The sequence below is a fragment of the Theropithecus gelada genome, chromosome 13 (genome assembly GCF_003255815.1).
Source record: "Theropithecus gelada isolate Dixy chromosome 13, Tgel_1.0, whole genome shotgun sequence".
Classification (NCBI taxonomy): Eukaryota; Metazoa; Chordata; class Mammalia; order Primates; family Cercopithecidae; genus Theropithecus; species Theropithecus gelada.
In genome coordinates, this window is record NC_037681.1 from 58699029 (window position 1) to 58716465 (window position 17437).

Sequence of the window (17437 nt, forward strand, 5' to 3'; positions counted from 1 at the left end):
AAGGATCACCTGAACCTGGGAGGTTGAGGCTACAGTGAGCTGAGACTGCACCACTATACTCCAGCCTGGGTGACAGAGTAAGATCCTGCCTCAAAAAAAAAAAAAAAAAAAAAAAAGAGAGAGAGAGAGAGAAAGATTTCCTAAAATGTTAAAAACCATAAAAAAAAAAAACTCGGCACCAATTATTTTAACATGATCTTACACAGATAAGCAAAACTAAGTTTCAGGTAGAAAGACTGTCAAAACAGCATTGCTCTCTTTAGAAACAGCTTATACTAAGAAGTTTTCACACTGCCTTCATTTCCTCTTTAAAAAATAATCAATTTTAGGCTGGGTGCAGTGGCTCATACCTATAACCCTAGCACTTTGGGAGGCCGAGGCAGGTGGATCACCTAAGTGGCTGAAGTGGGCAAATCACTTTTGAGGCCAGGAGTTTGAGACCAGCCTGGCCAACATGGTGAAACCCCATCTCTACTAGAAATACAAAAATTAGCCAGGTGTTGTGGCACACGTCTATAATCCCAGCTACTCAGGAGGCTGAGGCAAGAAAATCACTTGAACCTGTGGGCGGAGGTTGCAGTGAGCAGAGATCGCACCACTCCACTCCACCCTGGGAAAAAGAGTGAAACTGTCTCAAAAATTTTCAAAAAAAATCAATTTAAAAAATAACCCCAAGACTTGTTTGGAACCTGATTTAAACAAACCAACTATTTAAAATGCCTTTTTTGAAACCAATAGGAAAATATGAACCCAAACTGGTTATCTCATTAGATGGTGTTAAATTAGGGTAAAGAAGATTGTTTGGTGTGCTAATGATACTGTGGTTAAGAAAAAAATAGATAGTCTTTATCTATTAGATACTCAAGTATCTGTAGTGAAAGGATATGTCTGGCATTTGCTTTAAAATATTCCGGGAGGTGAGGAAAAAAGAGAACAGATAAAACAAGACCAGCAAAATGTTGACAGGTACACTGGAGTTCATTATATACAATTCTCTTTATTTTAGGGTATGTTTAAAATTTTCCACAATAGAAGTTTTTAACTAGAACCACAGGGCTAAATTTTTATTATGAAATAATATGAAAGTTAATATATAAGGTAATTTTTCTAGAAAATTAAATCTGGGACATAATAAACGAGTACCTTTGACAGACGTCAAGATCCCTATACTTCAGTATACTTAAAGTCCACATAGCCTTTACTCAATGTACCCCACAGGAAAAATTCCTTTGTTTCAGAAATACTTCTAATAAGCCTGGATATCTAGTCTAAAACAAATTACAAAGCCTGAATTAGGAGTGGAGAGACGTTTAAGACAGGACCAATGAGGGACGAAGCAATTTATTAAAAGCAGACACACAGTGGCAAAAACAAAAACAAAATAGTGTCAGCCAGGCATGGTGGCTTACGCCTGTAATCCCAGCACTTTGAAAGGCTGAGGCGGGTGGATCACTTGAGGCTAGGAGTTCAAGACCAGCCTGGCCAACATGGTGAAACCCCATCTCTACTAAAAAGACATTTAAAAAAAAAAAAAAAAATTAGCCAGGCGTGAAAGCACATGCCTGTAATCCCAGCTACTTGGGAAGCTGAGGGAGGAGAATCGCTCGAACCCAGGTTTCACATGGGTTGTGGGAAGTGGAGATTGCAGTGAGCTGAGATTGCACCGCTGAGCTCTAGCCTGGGTAACAGAGAGAGACTCTGTCTCAAACAAAACAAAACAAAACAAAAAGTATTATCCAGACCATCACCTAACATAGCTTTAAACTTCAAACCATCTTTAATTATTAATTATTATTATTATTCCACAAAACTCCCATCCCCAGTAGACCACCAATCCTATCAATTACAAACTTCTCTTGGATTCATTTCTTTTTCTTCAGTTTTCAATACCTTCAACTTAAAGACCTCATCTATGCTGGTCAGAAGGCTGCCACCTGAGACAATTCCATTCACAGTATATATGATGGACTTGTGTTTCAGGAGGCACCCTTCACAGGACTCAGAAGATTATTTTGACACTCCCCAGACAAGCAAAATTGGTGATCCTGCCCCTTCACTGCATATTTGGATACTTCATATTGGTCCCTATGCAACTCCTGCTCTATCCTCTAACCCATTTTTCCATAGTCATTGAATGTTCACAAGAAATGTAATCGTGCCACTGTCCTGCTGAAAAGTCATCTGTGGCTCCCCACTACCAATAAGACCATCTGGAGATCTGCTGCATTAAGAATCCTTTTTTCTTTTTCTTTTTTTGAGACAGGGTCTCACTCTGTCACCCAGGCTAGAGTGCAGTGGCCCAGTCAGCACTCACTGAAGCCTCATCCTCCTGGGCTCAAGTGATCTTCCAACCTCAGCCTCCCAAGTAGCTGGGACTGCAGGTGCACACCACCACACCTGGCTGATTTTTGTATTTTTTGTAGAGACGGGATTTCGCCATGTTGCCCAGGCTGATAACAATCCATCTCTAATTTACTCTTCTTGTCTATGCTCCTGATATTCCCCACAGATCTCAACACACATCTTCCTGATTCTACCATACCAAAAGAAGTTACCATTCCCCAAACACATATGTTGTTTAGCTTAGGTATACCTCTGTTCCAGCTATTGTCTGCCTAGACTCAGCCAGCAGTCAAGAAACTTCAACTTTTCTGTACTGTTAAAGCATATTATTGATACTGCATGGTTGTTACCTTTATATAGTTTTGCAGTTCTTATGTGAGTCTCTTGAGAGCAAAGGCTGTAAAGAATCATCTTTGTTCACCAAACTGCTCCTATCAAAGTGCCTTGCACTGTTGTAAGTTCTCACACGGAGAATCTCATTCCCCCACAATGTCAAAAAAAAATCTGGTACTTAATGAATTTATGATTTGTAAAAGTTACAGCCTACAAAAATAACTCCTCTAAGAGAACTCTGGTTTTACTCTACATTTTACTTATTTCTATCTCCTCTACAAGACGGTAAGTTTCACTAAAGTTGTGTTTGTTTCATTCTCAGCACAAGTTTCATTCTCAGCACGAGTATTCCCAGCACAGAGAATAGTGTGCCTGGCTCACAGTAGGTATTCTAAGTATTTCTTAAATAAACAAAAAAGTTTACTTATAAGTTTCGATGTACTCCCTTTTGAGCATGGGTAATAAATCCAGAAGAAATATGATCTTTGTTATTATTCCTAGAAACAAAACAATTACATAAAGAAGACAGTAAAAATAAATTTTTACAAGTATAGATGACTGAAATAATAGGCTTATATGTTTGCTAGCCGCCTCTTCCAAAGAAACTTTAAAAAGAATTGGTGTCTCATAAAAATCTACTATGTATCATCTCTTCCTAAGTTACCTTGGAATAGAAATGTTTAAAAAAAAATACTAAACTGATTAATCAGTGAAAGGATGAAAGAAGCTAAGTGTGGTGGCTACACTTGTAATCCCAGCACTTTGGGAGGCCAAGGCAGGAGGATCACTTGAGCCCAAAAGTTCAAAGCTGCAGTGAGCTATGATGACACCACCACTCCAGCCTGGATGACAGAGTAAGACCTCGTCTCTATTTAACAACAACAACAACAACAAAGATGAAAAAATAAATCAGAGAACTAATCAGACTCTTCAAAACTTGTAAAAGTCTATAATTTCTCTAACATAGTGAATACTGACAGCTTTCATAAAATACAGTCATTCATTCATTCATTATTTATGGAACATCTACCACGTGCCAGCCATTTTTCTAGGGATACAGCAGTGAACAAGAATAAACATTCCTGCCCTCAAAGAGAATTTTAGTGGGAGCTAGAGGCAGCTTTGCTGATAACAGACCCTATTTGCTGTGATAATTTACTAAAAGCAAACCTAAAAACTTGAAAACACTAATCTGATACTATTTACTACTATGGAGACAAAAGCCTCAAAACTCAGAAATACGAAAAACAAACAAACAAACAAACGAGTAGTTACAGAATAAATCTCAACTGCCAAAGGCAATCTAAAATCACCAGAAGTTTTTTTTTTTTGAGATGGGGTCTCACTTGCTATGTTGCCCAGGCTGGTCTTGAACTCTTGAGATCAAGCAATCCTCCTCCCACCTCAGCCTCTCAAAGTGCTGGGATTACAAGCAAGAGCCACCATGCCCAGCCTAAAGTTTAAGTATAATCAAATAGTGAATAAATACAGCCCTTGCCAAAAAGACGTCCTACATAATATAATTATCAGCAATAAAGAAAACTTACCTATTCTAAACAGTAAGAAACAAATTCATATTTTGTCAAAGGAAAGGTACAGTCCCTAGCAACAAAGTAAAACAACTATGTAAACATTTATTTATTTAGTTAGAAAGAAAAAGAGACAGACAGACAGACAGGGTCTTGCTCTATCGCCCAAGCTGGAGAGCAATGGCACGATCATAGCTCGCTGTCCTCAACCTCCTGGGCTCTAGTGATCAAACAAAGTGTTGGTTCTCCTGCCAGGCCTACATGTATCAGAGCACACCCGCTCCTGACTGCTGGCAAGCTGACTCCCTTTCACAATGGATAGGCTGGAAAAATAAAGGTTCATACAGAAGCCATAAATCATCACAACTAGGAGCAAAAGGAATAAAAACGATGAAATTAAGATCCAAGTAGCACTACAATAATAAGCGAGACCCTCCCTAGTTGCATGGCATTCCCCACACCACCACAAATGAAAATCTTCATCTGTATAAAACTAGTACCTATTCAGGAGACAGGGTATGAATACTCAGCCTCCAAACTGATGGACAGAATAAATACTGTACACATTCTAACCACCAACTGTATTTACTATTTTCATTTGAATATGTGAGAACACTCTGCAAGTCCTGGAACAAATTATAAAACACTTGACTTTAAAATAGTTAAAAACTGTCTAACATCTTATCCAATCCCATCCTCATCCCATACCCAACTCTTCCCATCTGAGGCTGGACAAATCAATGAAATTATGACTGAACCAAGTCATGAGCCCAGGAAAAGGACAACTCTAACAACTGAGGTACACGCTGAAGAGGAATTTAATATATTTTGATAGAAGGTTCTGTTTAAAAGGTGTCTTTGACCTTGAAGACACGATGCTAAATGAAATAGGCCACACACAAAAGGACAAATATTCTATGATTCCACTCATATAAGGTGCTTAGTCAAATTCACAGGGACAGAAAGTAGAATGGTGGATGCCAGAGGATAGGGGAGACAAATGGGGAGTGAGTTAGTATTTAACGGGCACAGAGCTTCAGTTGGGGAATGAAGAAGTTCTGGAGATGGATGGTGGCAATGGCTGCACAACAATGTAAACAGACTTAGTGCCACTGAAGTTGCACACTTACAAATGGTTAAAGAGGTAAATTTTACATTATGCCTATCTTACCACAATTAAAACAAAAAAGGTGCCCTTGAGGGCTAACAAAATGGAAGGAGCAGACACCTCTGGTAATTAAACTGAGATTTGACTTTGGAGTCTTCCGTTGGACTTCCAGTTTCAACTTTCTCTTGTAAAAATTTAGAAGTCATCAGACCCATCTTTACAACAAGAAAAAACCTTAGCGAACTGAAAAATCAATAACTCTCCTTTCTCAGATCAAAGAACTGAGATCACAAGTCAAACCACCCCTACAAAATCATGACAGACAAACTAACACAAAGGATCATGAGCTGAGGTCAGCTTACCAGCAACTGCTGCAGCAACTGGTAGGAACACTTAAATGACAATTTGAATGAATTGTCAGAAGCTGAGAGTGAACTAGTTTAAGCATTAAAAACCCTAGAGTCTTAGCAAACCCCACACTTTCCTGAATATTATCTCAAAGAACTCCATAAAGTTCTCAAAGTAATAACGGAAGAACGTTTCCCTCATGACTGACAAGGGAGGGGAAGTAACCCTGGGAAAGTAACCACTATCTGTCTGTCTGTCTGTCTGTCTATCTATCTATCTAATCTACACACACACACACACACACACACACACACACAGCAGTCCCCACAACAAAAGCCTGCCCTCCTGAGAAAACTACCTTACCGGAGCTTTATCTGACCCTAGGGAGGAGCAATCAGCCAACTCCAGCCCCATCTAGGCTTCCTGTCTAGTTTTTTTAAAAAAAAAAGGGTCATAGACCAGGACTCAGGCCCACTAAAAAACTAAGGAGCCAGGTGCAGTGGTGTGTCTGTAGTCTCAGCTATTCAGGAGACTAAGCTCAGGAGTTCGAGACCAGCCTGGGCAACATAAGGAGACTCTGTCTCAAAAAGAATAAAAATAAAACTAAGATTTAACCATAAGGTGACATATGATGCTTCTGCTCTCCTCCACTTTACCACCTCATCAACAATGCTCCAATATAATGACAGTGGATTACAAATAAAAAAGTTGCAAGACACAGAGTTCAGTAAATTCAATAAAATTTCTTGGGAAATCCCCAAGACAATGTGAGAGCAGGAAGAAACTGCTAGGATCTGCAGCTACAAAACACATTAAACACAGCCCATCTCCTAACTAGATTAACATATAATCTCATAATAAAAGGCTAAATCTTCAGTCTTTATTACCTGATACTTCATGTCTGGCTTTCAGCAAAAAATTACAAGCCATGTCAAAAGGCAAGAAAAAATAGACTGAAAAGACAAGGCAAACATCAGAACCAGACTTGGATATATTTCAGAATTATAAAATAGGAAACTGATCCAGGAAGAAGATAGGTGTTTAAAAGGTGTCTTTGACCTTGAAGACACTATGCTAAATGAAATAGGCCACACACAAAAAGACAAATATTCTATGATTCCACTCATATAAGGTGCTTAGTCAAATTCACAGGGACAGAAAGTAGAATGGTGGATGCCAAGGGATGGGGGAGCGAAATGGGGAGTTAGTGTTTAACGGGCACAGAGCTTCACTTGGGGAATGAAGTTCTGGGGATGGATGGTGGCAATGGCTGCACAACAACATGAACAGACTTAGTTAGACAGAAAGTTATTTATGTCGCCAATACCAATCAGGATAAATACCAAAAAATCTCTACTAGGTATGTCACGGGCCTAGCTGCAAAGTAACACAAAGAGAAAAATCTTGAAAGAAGTCAGGAACAAAACACTTTACCTATAGAGGAACAAACATGAGAATTACACTGGACTTCCTATTACAAATCATGCAAGCAGCTGGGTGCGGTGGCTCCTGCCTATAATTCCAGCACTTTGGGAGGCCGAGACAGGCAGATCACTTGAGGTCTGGAGTTCGAGACCACCCTGGTCAATATGACAAAATCCCCATCTCTACTAAAAATACAAAAATTAGCCGGGCATGGTGGCCCGCACCTGTAGTCCCAGCTACTTGGGAGGCTGAGGCAGGAGAATCACTTGCGCCCGGAAGGCAGAGCTTGTAGTGAGCCAAGATCACGCCACTGCACTCCAGACTGGGTGACAGAGTGAGGTTCCATCTCAAAAAACAAAACAAAACAAAAATCATGCAAGCAGGAAGGAAATAGGGTAAAATGTTTATAGAGCTGGGGGAAAAAAAAATTCCTCCAAACTAAAATTCTGTATCCAGTAAAGTTATCCTACAAAAGAAGTAAAGACTCTTAGCCAAAAACTGAGGAAGGTTGTCGCCAATACATCAGCAAAAAGGAAAATGATATAGGTGAGAAACTCAAATCTACATAAAGAGAGAAAGAATGTCAGAGAAGGATAAAAAGGTAAAATAAAATCTTTTAGATGGCTATAGCATATAGATCAGGGAAACAAATGACAGCAATGTATAAAAGACAGGAGGGAGGAACTGGGACTACGCTAAGGTAACTGCACTATCCATGAAGCAGTATAATATGTGAAAGTGCACTTAGCTTAGTTGTAAATGTATATTGCAAACTCCAGGCAGCCACCAAAAAAACACATTTAACAGATACATTAAGAGAGTACAGAAAATGCAATCAAGTTAAATGTTCAACTAAAATTAGAGAAGGCAGAAAAAAAGGGGAAGATAAGAAAAAAAAAGTACACACACACAAAAAAAAACACCAGAAACAATTATACGCATGGCAGCTATGAATCCAATTATATCAACAATCACTTTACATGTGAATGACTTAAATATACCAAGTAAAAGAAATTGTCAGCTGGGCACAGTGGCTCATGTCTCTAATCCCAGCACTTTGGAAGGCTGAGGCAGGTGGATCACCTGAGGTCAGGAGTTCGAGATCAGTCTAGTCAACACCGGGAAACCTTGTCTCTACTAAAAATACAAAACTTAGCCGGGCATGGTGGCAGGTGCCTGTAATCCCAGCTATTCAGGAGGCTAAGGCAAAATCATTTGAACCAGGGAGGCGGAGGTTGCAGTGAGCCGAGATTGCACCACTGCACTCCAGCCTGGGTGACAGAGTAAGAGTCTGTCTCAAAAAAAGAAATTGTCACAAAAACAGAGCCAACTACATGCTATCTATTTGAAAAACCCCACTTTACAAAGACACGGGTTAAAAGTAAAGGTATGGGAAAGACATACCATGCCAACACTAATCAAAAGAAAGCTAGAATAGCTCTGTTAATTACAGACAAAGCAGTTTTCAAACTAAGAGAAAAACGACTTCTGAACAAAGGTTAGAGTTGCATTACACCAAAATACGTGAAGCAAAAATTGAACTCCAAAGAGTAATAGACAAATCCACTATTAAACTGGGAGACCTCACACCTCTTTATAGGTAGCTGACATACCCAGCAAGTAGAAAAACAGTAACACAGTTGAGCTGAACAGAATCAGCAATCAAATGGATCTAACTGACATTACAGAACACTTCATTCAACAACAGCACAATACATACTCTTCTCAAACTCACAAAGAACATTCACCAAGGTAGACGATATCCTGAGCCTTAAAATACACCTTTAAAAATTTAAAGAGATAGATAATACAAAGTATGCTCTCATACCACAATAGAATTGAACTATTAATAGAAATCAATAGCAGAAACACAGCTGGAAAACTCCCCAAATAGTTGGAGTTTAAAACAACTCACCTCAAAATAACACGGGAATCAAGGAAATCTCAATAGAAATTTTAAAATACATTGAACTAAATGAAAATGAAAATAAAACCTATTAAAATTTCCGTGATTAGAGGAGATTTGTAGCATTAGATGCATACAGTAGGAAAGAAAAAACAGTGATTAGAGGAGAATTTATAGCATTAGAGGCATAGAGGAGGAAAGAAAAAAAGTTCTAAAACCAATACTCTAAGCTGCCACCTCACGTAACCGGAAAAGAAGACCAATATAAACCTAAAGTAAGATGAATAAAATCAGAGCAAGAACCAACGAAACTGAAACAAGAAAACAGAAAATCACAACAGAAAAAACAAATCAATGAAACAAAAAACTGGTCCTTCAAAAAGATCAATATAATTGATTGGGGGGGGGAAGAGAAGACAAACTAATATCAGAAATCAAAGAAGAATCATCATTACTAATTCCATGAACATTAAAAAAAAAAAGAATACTAAGAACTCTATGCCCACAGATTTAGTAACTTAGTTGAAATGGAGCAATTCTTGGAAAGAAACAAACTACCAAACTCACACAAGGAGAACTAGATCATCTATTAAAAAAAAAAAAAAAAAAAAAAAGGCCAGGTGCAGTGGCTCACACCTGTAATCCCAGCACTTTGGGAGGCTGAGGGGGCAGATCACCTGAGGTCAGGAGTTCAAGACCAGCCTGGCCAACATGGTGAAACCCCCATCTCAACTAAAACTACAAAAATTAGCCAGGCATGGTGGTGGCAGCCTGTAATCCCAGCTACTCAGGAGGCTGAAGCAAGAGAATTGCTGGAACTCAAGAGGCAGAAGCTACAGTGAGCTGAGATCGCACCACTGCACTCCAGCCTGGGTGATAGGCAAGACTCCATCTCAAATAAAATAAAATAAAATAAAATAAAATAAAATGAAATAAGAAGACCAATAAATAACCTTTCAAAAGAAGGATTTACAAAGCCCAAGTGACTTCACTGGAAAACTCTACCAAGCATTTAAGGAAGAAATGGTACCAGTTCTCTACAAATTCTTTCAGAAAATAAGCAGAGGGAATACTTCCTAATTAATTCAAAGTATTACCCTAATACCAAAACCAGACAAAGATACTACAAATAAAGGAAAACTGCAGACCAGTACATACTATGAACATAGATGTGAAAATCCCTGACAAAATATTAGCAAATCAAATCTACAATGTATAAAAAGAATTACACACCATGATCAAGTGGGATTTATTCCAGGAATGCAAGGCTGGCTCAACAACTCAAAGTCAATAAATGTAATAAATCATAACAATAGTCTAAAAAAAAAAAATCAGCTGGGAATGGTGGCTCACGCCTGTAATCTCAACACTTTGGGAGGCCAAGGCAGCCAGAATATCTGAGGTCAGGAGTTTGAGACCAGGCCGGCCAACATGGCGACACCCCATCTCTACCAAAAATACAAAAATTAGCCAGGCATGGTGGCGCGCACCTGTAAACCCAGCTACTGTGGAGGCTGAGGCAGGAGAATTGCTTAAACCCGGGAGGCAGAGGCTGCAGTGAGCCGAGATCGTGTCACTGCATTCTAGCCTGGGCGACAGAACGAGACTGTCTCAAAAAAAGAAAAGAAAGAAAAGAAAAACACATAATATCAATAAACACAGGAAAACTATTTGACAAAATCTAACACTCATTCAGGACTTAAAAAAAAAAAAAAAAAAAAAACTCCCAGCACACTAGGAATAAAGAGAAACTTCAATTTAAAAAAAAAGATCTACAAAAAATCCTACAGCTAACATAGTGAGAAACTAGATGTTTTCAGAAACTAGGTTAGAAAACAGACAAGGATATTCACTATTTATCACTTGTACTCAATACTACCGGAGGTTCTAGCTGGGACCATTAGCCAAGACACAGAAATAAAAGTTTCCCAGATTAGAAAGAAAGAAGTAAAACAATCACCATTTGCAGATGACATGATCTTGTATATAGAAAACTCTAAGGAATTCGCTAAAAAAGTTATTGAAACTAATAAACAAATTCAGGATTTGTTTCAAGGATACAAGATCAATATGCAAGTCAAGTATATGAACTATAAACTTGCATGAACAATTCAAAAATGAAATTAAGAAAGCAATTCCATTCATAGTAACATCCACAAAAGGAATAAATTGAAGTGCAAAACTTATACTCAAAAACTCTAAAAAACATTTTTGAAATTAAAAGATAACATCCCATATTTATGGACTGTTAGACTTAATATTGTTAACACAGTAATATTTCCCAAATTGATCTTTCAGATTCAACCAGTCGCCAATAGAATCCCAGCTAACTTCCTGTAGAAACTGAGAAGCTAACTCTAAAATTCATATGGGATTGCAAAGAACCCCAAATAGCCAAACACTCTTGAAAAAGAACAAAATGGGACTCACGTCCTCATTTCAAAATTTACTACAAAGCAACAGTAATGAAGATAGTGTGGTACCGGTATAAGAACAAGACATGGCCTGGCGTGGTGGCTCACGCCTGTAATCCTAGCACTTTGGGAGGCCTAGGCAGGCAGACTGCCTGAGCGCAGGAGTTCAGGACAAGCCTGGGCAACACAGTGAAACCACGTCTCTACTAACATACAAAAAAACTGGCCAGGTGCAGTAGCTCACACCTGTAATCCCAGCACTTTGGGAGGCCAAGGCAGGCGTATCACGAGGTCAAGAGATCGAGACCATCCTGGCCAACATGGTGAAACTCCATCTCTACTAAAAATACAAAAAGTAGTTGGGCATGGTAGTGCGTGCCTGCAGTCCCAGCTACTCAGAAGGCTGAGGCAGGAGAATCGCTTGAACCCGGGAGGCGGAGGTTGCAGTGAGCTGAGCTGGAGCCACTGCACTCCAACCTGGCAACAGAGCGAGACTCTGTCTCAAAAAAAAATTAGCTGGGCGTGGCGGCGCTTGCCTGTAGTCCCAGCCACTTGGAAGGCTGAGGCAGGAGAACCGTTTGAACCCAGGAGACGGAGGTTGTTGCAGTGAGCCAAGATCACACCACTGCACTTCAGCCTGGGCAACAGAGCAAGACTCCATAAAAAAGAACACATATATAGATCATGGAATAGAACTGAGAGTCAAGAAATAAATTCATGTCTATAATCAACTGGTTTTCAACAAGGTACCAAGAGCATTCAATAAAGTGTTAAACAGTCTTTCCAAAAATGGTGCTGGGACAAATAACCAAAAAATGAAGGAAGAACCATCTTTCATATTATTATAACATATACACATATATTTTACATAATTAACATATTATATATTAATATGATTTATAGCATTACTCCTAATAGTCATAAAGTTGCAAACAAACCAAATGTCCAATAACTGACGAATGGATAAATAAAATGTGGTATATCCATACGAGAGAATATTATTCAGCCATAAAAAGAAGTACTGATACATAATATAATATGGATGAACCCTGAAAATATTATGCTAAGTGAAGCCAGTCACAAAAGATCACATTTTTTAAGATTCCACTTACATGTATGTCCAGGATAGACAAATCCATAGAGATACAAAATAGATCAGTGGTTCCTTCAGGTTGAGGGTTTGGAGAAAGGATCTGGGGGTAACAGCTAAAGGGCTGTTACCGGGATTCATTTTGAGATAATGGAAACTTTGTTTCTTTTTGAGGCTGCATCTTGCTCTCTCTCCCAGGCTGGAGTACAGTAGCACAATCAGGGCTCACTATAACCTCAACCTCCTGGGCTCAAGCCACCCTCCTGCCTTAGCCTCCTGAGTGGCTGGAACTACAGATATACACCACCACGCTTGGCTAATTTTTTAATTTTTTGTAGAGATGGAGTCTCCCTATGTTGCTCAGACTGGTCTCAAACTCTGGGCTCAAGCAATCCTCCCACCTCAGCCTCCCAGAGTCCTGGGATTACAGACATGAGCCACCATGCTCCACCAATGGAAACATTTTAAAATTGTGGTAACAGTTGCACAACTCTGTGAACATACTAAAAACCACTGAACTGCACACTTTAAGTGAATGACTTATACGGTAAGTGAATTATATCTCAATAACACTGTTAAAAGGAAAAACAAAAAAATCAAATACCCTTAGTGTACAAGTTCAACAAAGACTCCTAGTCACATGAAACCCACTTGTATAACGCTACCAGAGTCTAGGGGAGAACGAATGGCCCACTGAAGTTTCTGTTAACCGTCCATGTATTAGTGCAATGTGACATAAATCTTATGGCTTGAACTTGCTTCTTGATGAAAGAATTATGGTATACATTCTCCAATCCATAGAAAATGTATCCTATTAAAGGAAAGAAATTCTGAAGCCAGGCTTAACAGTGCATGTCTTACAGTCCCAGCTACTTGGGAGGCTGAGGCAGGAGGACTGCTTGAGACCAGGAGTTCAAGGACAGCCTGGGCAATAGAGTGAGACCCAGTCTCACAAGAAAAAGAAAAAGAAATTCTGAACTAAAATTTATAAGCTGGGCCACGCACAGTGGCTCACACCTACAATTCGAGCACTTTGGGGAAGCCAAAATAGGAGGACTGCTTGAGCCCAGGAGTTCAAGACCAAGCTGGGCTAAAGAGTAAGGTCCTTCAGGGTTGACCACCTGAGCCCAGGAGTTCGAGGCTCAAGTGAGCTGTGATTATGCCACTGCACTCCAGGCTGGGCAACAGACTGAGACCATATCTTTAAACAAATAATAATTTTTTTAAAAATTTACAAGCTGAAAAGCAAAACTGTCCTGGCAGAGTGAGGGAAGGAGGTAGGGAGTTAATTACCTTTAAAAAAAAGTCTCAGCCAGGCGTGGTGGCTCACACCTGTAATCCCAGCACTTTGGGAGGCAGAGGTGGGCGGATTATGAGGTCAGGAGATTGAGACCATCCTGGCTAACACGGCGAAACCCCGTCTCTACTAAAAATACAAAAAATTAGCCGGGCGTGGTGGCAGACGCCTGTAGTCCCGTAGGGAGGCTGAGGCAGGAGAATGGCGTGAACCTGGGAGGCGGAGCTTGCAGTGAGCCAAGACTGCACCACTGCACTCCAACCTGGGTGACACAGCGAGACTCCAACTCAAAAAAAAAAAAAAAAAAAAAGAAGTCTCCTCCAAAAACAGTTAATATTAACATAAAAGGAACTTACATTATACAAGATGGCTTAACTCCCTAAATGTTCGAAAGCTGGTGTTTGAGTTGTCAGTGTTTATTTGTAATGGGTTGTTGCTTGAAGTATTTTTCAATAAACAGCCTATATAAAACAAATTACTTTAGAAACAGTTAATGTAACCTACTGGAACAAAGACTTTGGAATGAAAAAAGATCTATAATTTATGTTCTCTCAAATCCAAAATGGAAACGTGATGACAGGAGGGCCATAATATTTATGATACTGCAAAAGAGGCAGTACATACATTTGGGGCTAAAAGCTGCAAAGGGCAGAGTATTTTCAGGCAACAGGTTCAGGAATGTAACCAAGAAAGTCTCTCCTAAAATACTGCAATAAAGACTTCAAACAATATTGTAAACACTTCCTTCCATCTCGTTTATTTCTGATTCCTCTACCTGTGGCAACATTTGATGAAGTTTTTCTAACTGAAATCTAATCCAATTTAAAACCTGCATATGGAAGAATTAAAAATTAGTTTTGATTCCAAACTCCAAGTCTTAGCACCAGGGACCCCAATATGCTAAGGGGAAAATAGTCCACATAACCTCTGTATCCAATCCCCTTATCTTTTTTTTTTCTTTTTTTTCTTTTGAGAGTCTCACTCTGTCACCCAGACTGGAATGTAGTGGCACGGTCTCGGCTCACTGCAACCTCTGCCTTTGAGGTTCAAGAGATTCTCCTGCCTCAGCCTCCTGAATAGCTGAGATTACAGGTGCCCACCACCACCCCCAGCTAATTTTTTTGTTTTTGGTAGAGACGGTGTTTCACCATGTTGGCCAGGCTGGTCTTGAACTCCTGGCCTCAAGCAGTTGACTCGCTTCAGCCTCCCAAAGTGCTGAGATTGCAGGCATGAGCCACCAAGCCCAGCCCAATCCCCTTATCTTATTTTCAGGTAATAATAATAATAATAATAATGATAATAATAATTAAGCCCACAATTTTTATTTCCTTATTGACTCTTAAAATTCTGGTCAAAGTTTGCCTGCTTCTCACATTGGCAAAAATAATACAAAATTCAAATTTTCAACATTTTGTTACTTAAGTTCTATAGTTTCACTTATAATAAATATTCAAAAGTGAATTCAGTTAAAGTAATAATTAAATGAATAAGCTAAACTTCTACATTAAATCTGGCAGTTTTATGAGCAAATGAACTTGTAAACAGATGTATATAATTTTAAATCAACAAAATACACATCAGAATAGCTAACATTAAAAAGATTGATAATACTGTTTACAAGATATACAGCAACTGTAAGTCTCTCACAATGCTGGTGGAAGTGTAAAATTAGTGAAACCACTTTGGAAAAAACTTTGGCAATCCCTACTAAAATTAAATGGGTATTTTCCCATGACCCAGCAATTCTACTCCTGGGTATAAACCCAACAGAATTTACTGCTTACATCACCAAGACTTGTACAAGAATGTTCATTAGCAGTTTTATTCATAACAGACAAAAACTAAAAACCCGTAGGTCTCTAAGTAGAAAGGGTAAATTACGATATATTCATCCAATGAAATATCACTCAGCAATAAAAATAACATGCAACATATTTTTGACACACGTAACAACGTGCATACACCAGTCTTAATGCTTAGTGAAAGAAACCAGACACAGGAGTACATACTCTATAATCACATTTATGTGAAGTAGGCAAAACTAATCTACATTAATACAAGTCAGAACAAAAGTGGCCCTTGAGAGCTGGAAATAGCAGTAACTGGGAAGGGGAATTAGTGAGCCTCCTAGAATACAGGAAATGCTCTCTCCTGATCTGAGAGACAGTGGTTACAATAGCATATGTATATGAAAATTAACTGGCTATATTAAAGTTTATGCACTTTATGTATATAAGTTACACCCAATAAAAAATAAATAATAGGCCGGGCACAGTGGCTTATGCCTGTAATCCGTAATCCCAGCACTTTGGGAGGCCGAGGCGGACGGATCACGAGGTCAGGAGATCGAGACCATCCTGGCTAACACGGTGAAACCCCGTCTCTACTAAAAACACAAAAAAACTAGCAGGGCGTGGTGGCGGGTGCCTGCAGTCCCAGCTACCTGGGAGGCTGAAGCAGGAGAATGGCGTGAACCTGGGAGGCGGAGCTTGCAGTGGGCGGAGATTGCGCCACTGCACTCCAGTCCAGCCTGGGCGACAGAGCAAGACTCCGTCTCTAAATAAATAAATAAATAAATAAATAAATAAATAACCCAAGGAAGAAGCATTTTAAAATATTGTTCCTTCTCCAAATACATTTCATTCTTGAGAAAGAACATAAAACAAAGCTTTTCTTCACGTTTCGCACATGTCTCATGAAATCTCAGACACTGTTATCCTTAAAGAAGAAAGTAAAATCAAGTTCAACATCTCATAGGGCTCATTCTGAGCTACTTGTGCTTGTGGCCAGTTATATGTAGCAGTGCATGTTGATTCTTAAAGATAGTTTTTTACTCCTGGTCTCTGGCAACAGTTTGGGGAGCAGCTCTTTAAATAGCAAAGAATAAAAACATAAAAGACAGTTTTTTTAAAGTGCCATTAGCAAATATGCTGTGGATGGAGTTAAAACTCTTGTGTAGCAAATAGAGCAAGGACCCTTTATTTACTAAGCTTAGATACCAGTGGATAGCAAGAAATTTACATTTGTACTCACGCATATCCTCCCATCAGTCTAGTTCAACTCTGAAGTAAATAAAAGTAAATATTTACAAAAGAATAATTTAGTGTAGGTATATCCTATAAAGTAACCTGTACTTTACATATTGTAGATATATGAGAAAATGACCAAACATAATTTTACATAATAGTTTTTAGAATAACGGCTTTGGCATCAAATTGCCTAGTCTGGAATTTAAGCCTTGCCACTTACTTTGAGTCTCATTTCTTCAACTACCAAGTTGAAATACAATTATCACTGCACAGGGTTATTTCTGAATACTAAGTAAGGTAATGCCTGTTAAATGCTTAGTAATCAAAATATCTAGAATTCAGATTCAAAAATCGTTATATCATAAAATAGTATGTGCATCTTAATGGAGGAACACATCATCATCTATGAAGTACTCTTGCCAAAAGAGTGTCAAACCTGAGTCTGATGAAGTCTCTAGATTCAACTAACAACTTACAGAAGATTCACAGAACACAGAACATGTAAAGCTACAACAATGGGATGCAATCAGCAAATCCAGAGTGGGAAACCCTATAACCAACATCAGTATCTTCAACAATAAACTGCCAAGAAAGAGAGAGGGAGGAAGGGAAACC

The 17437-nt window shown here is 39.0% G+C and overlaps 1 protein-coding gene across 10 annotated transcripts in view; it reads right to left on the reverse strand.

Annotated features, from left to right (window-relative positions):
- The window catches only part of ATL2 (atlastin GTPase 2), a 79756-nt gene that overhangs the window by 24150 nt on the left and 38169 nt on the right, over positions 1–17437 (reverse strand). The window lies entirely within an intron of this gene.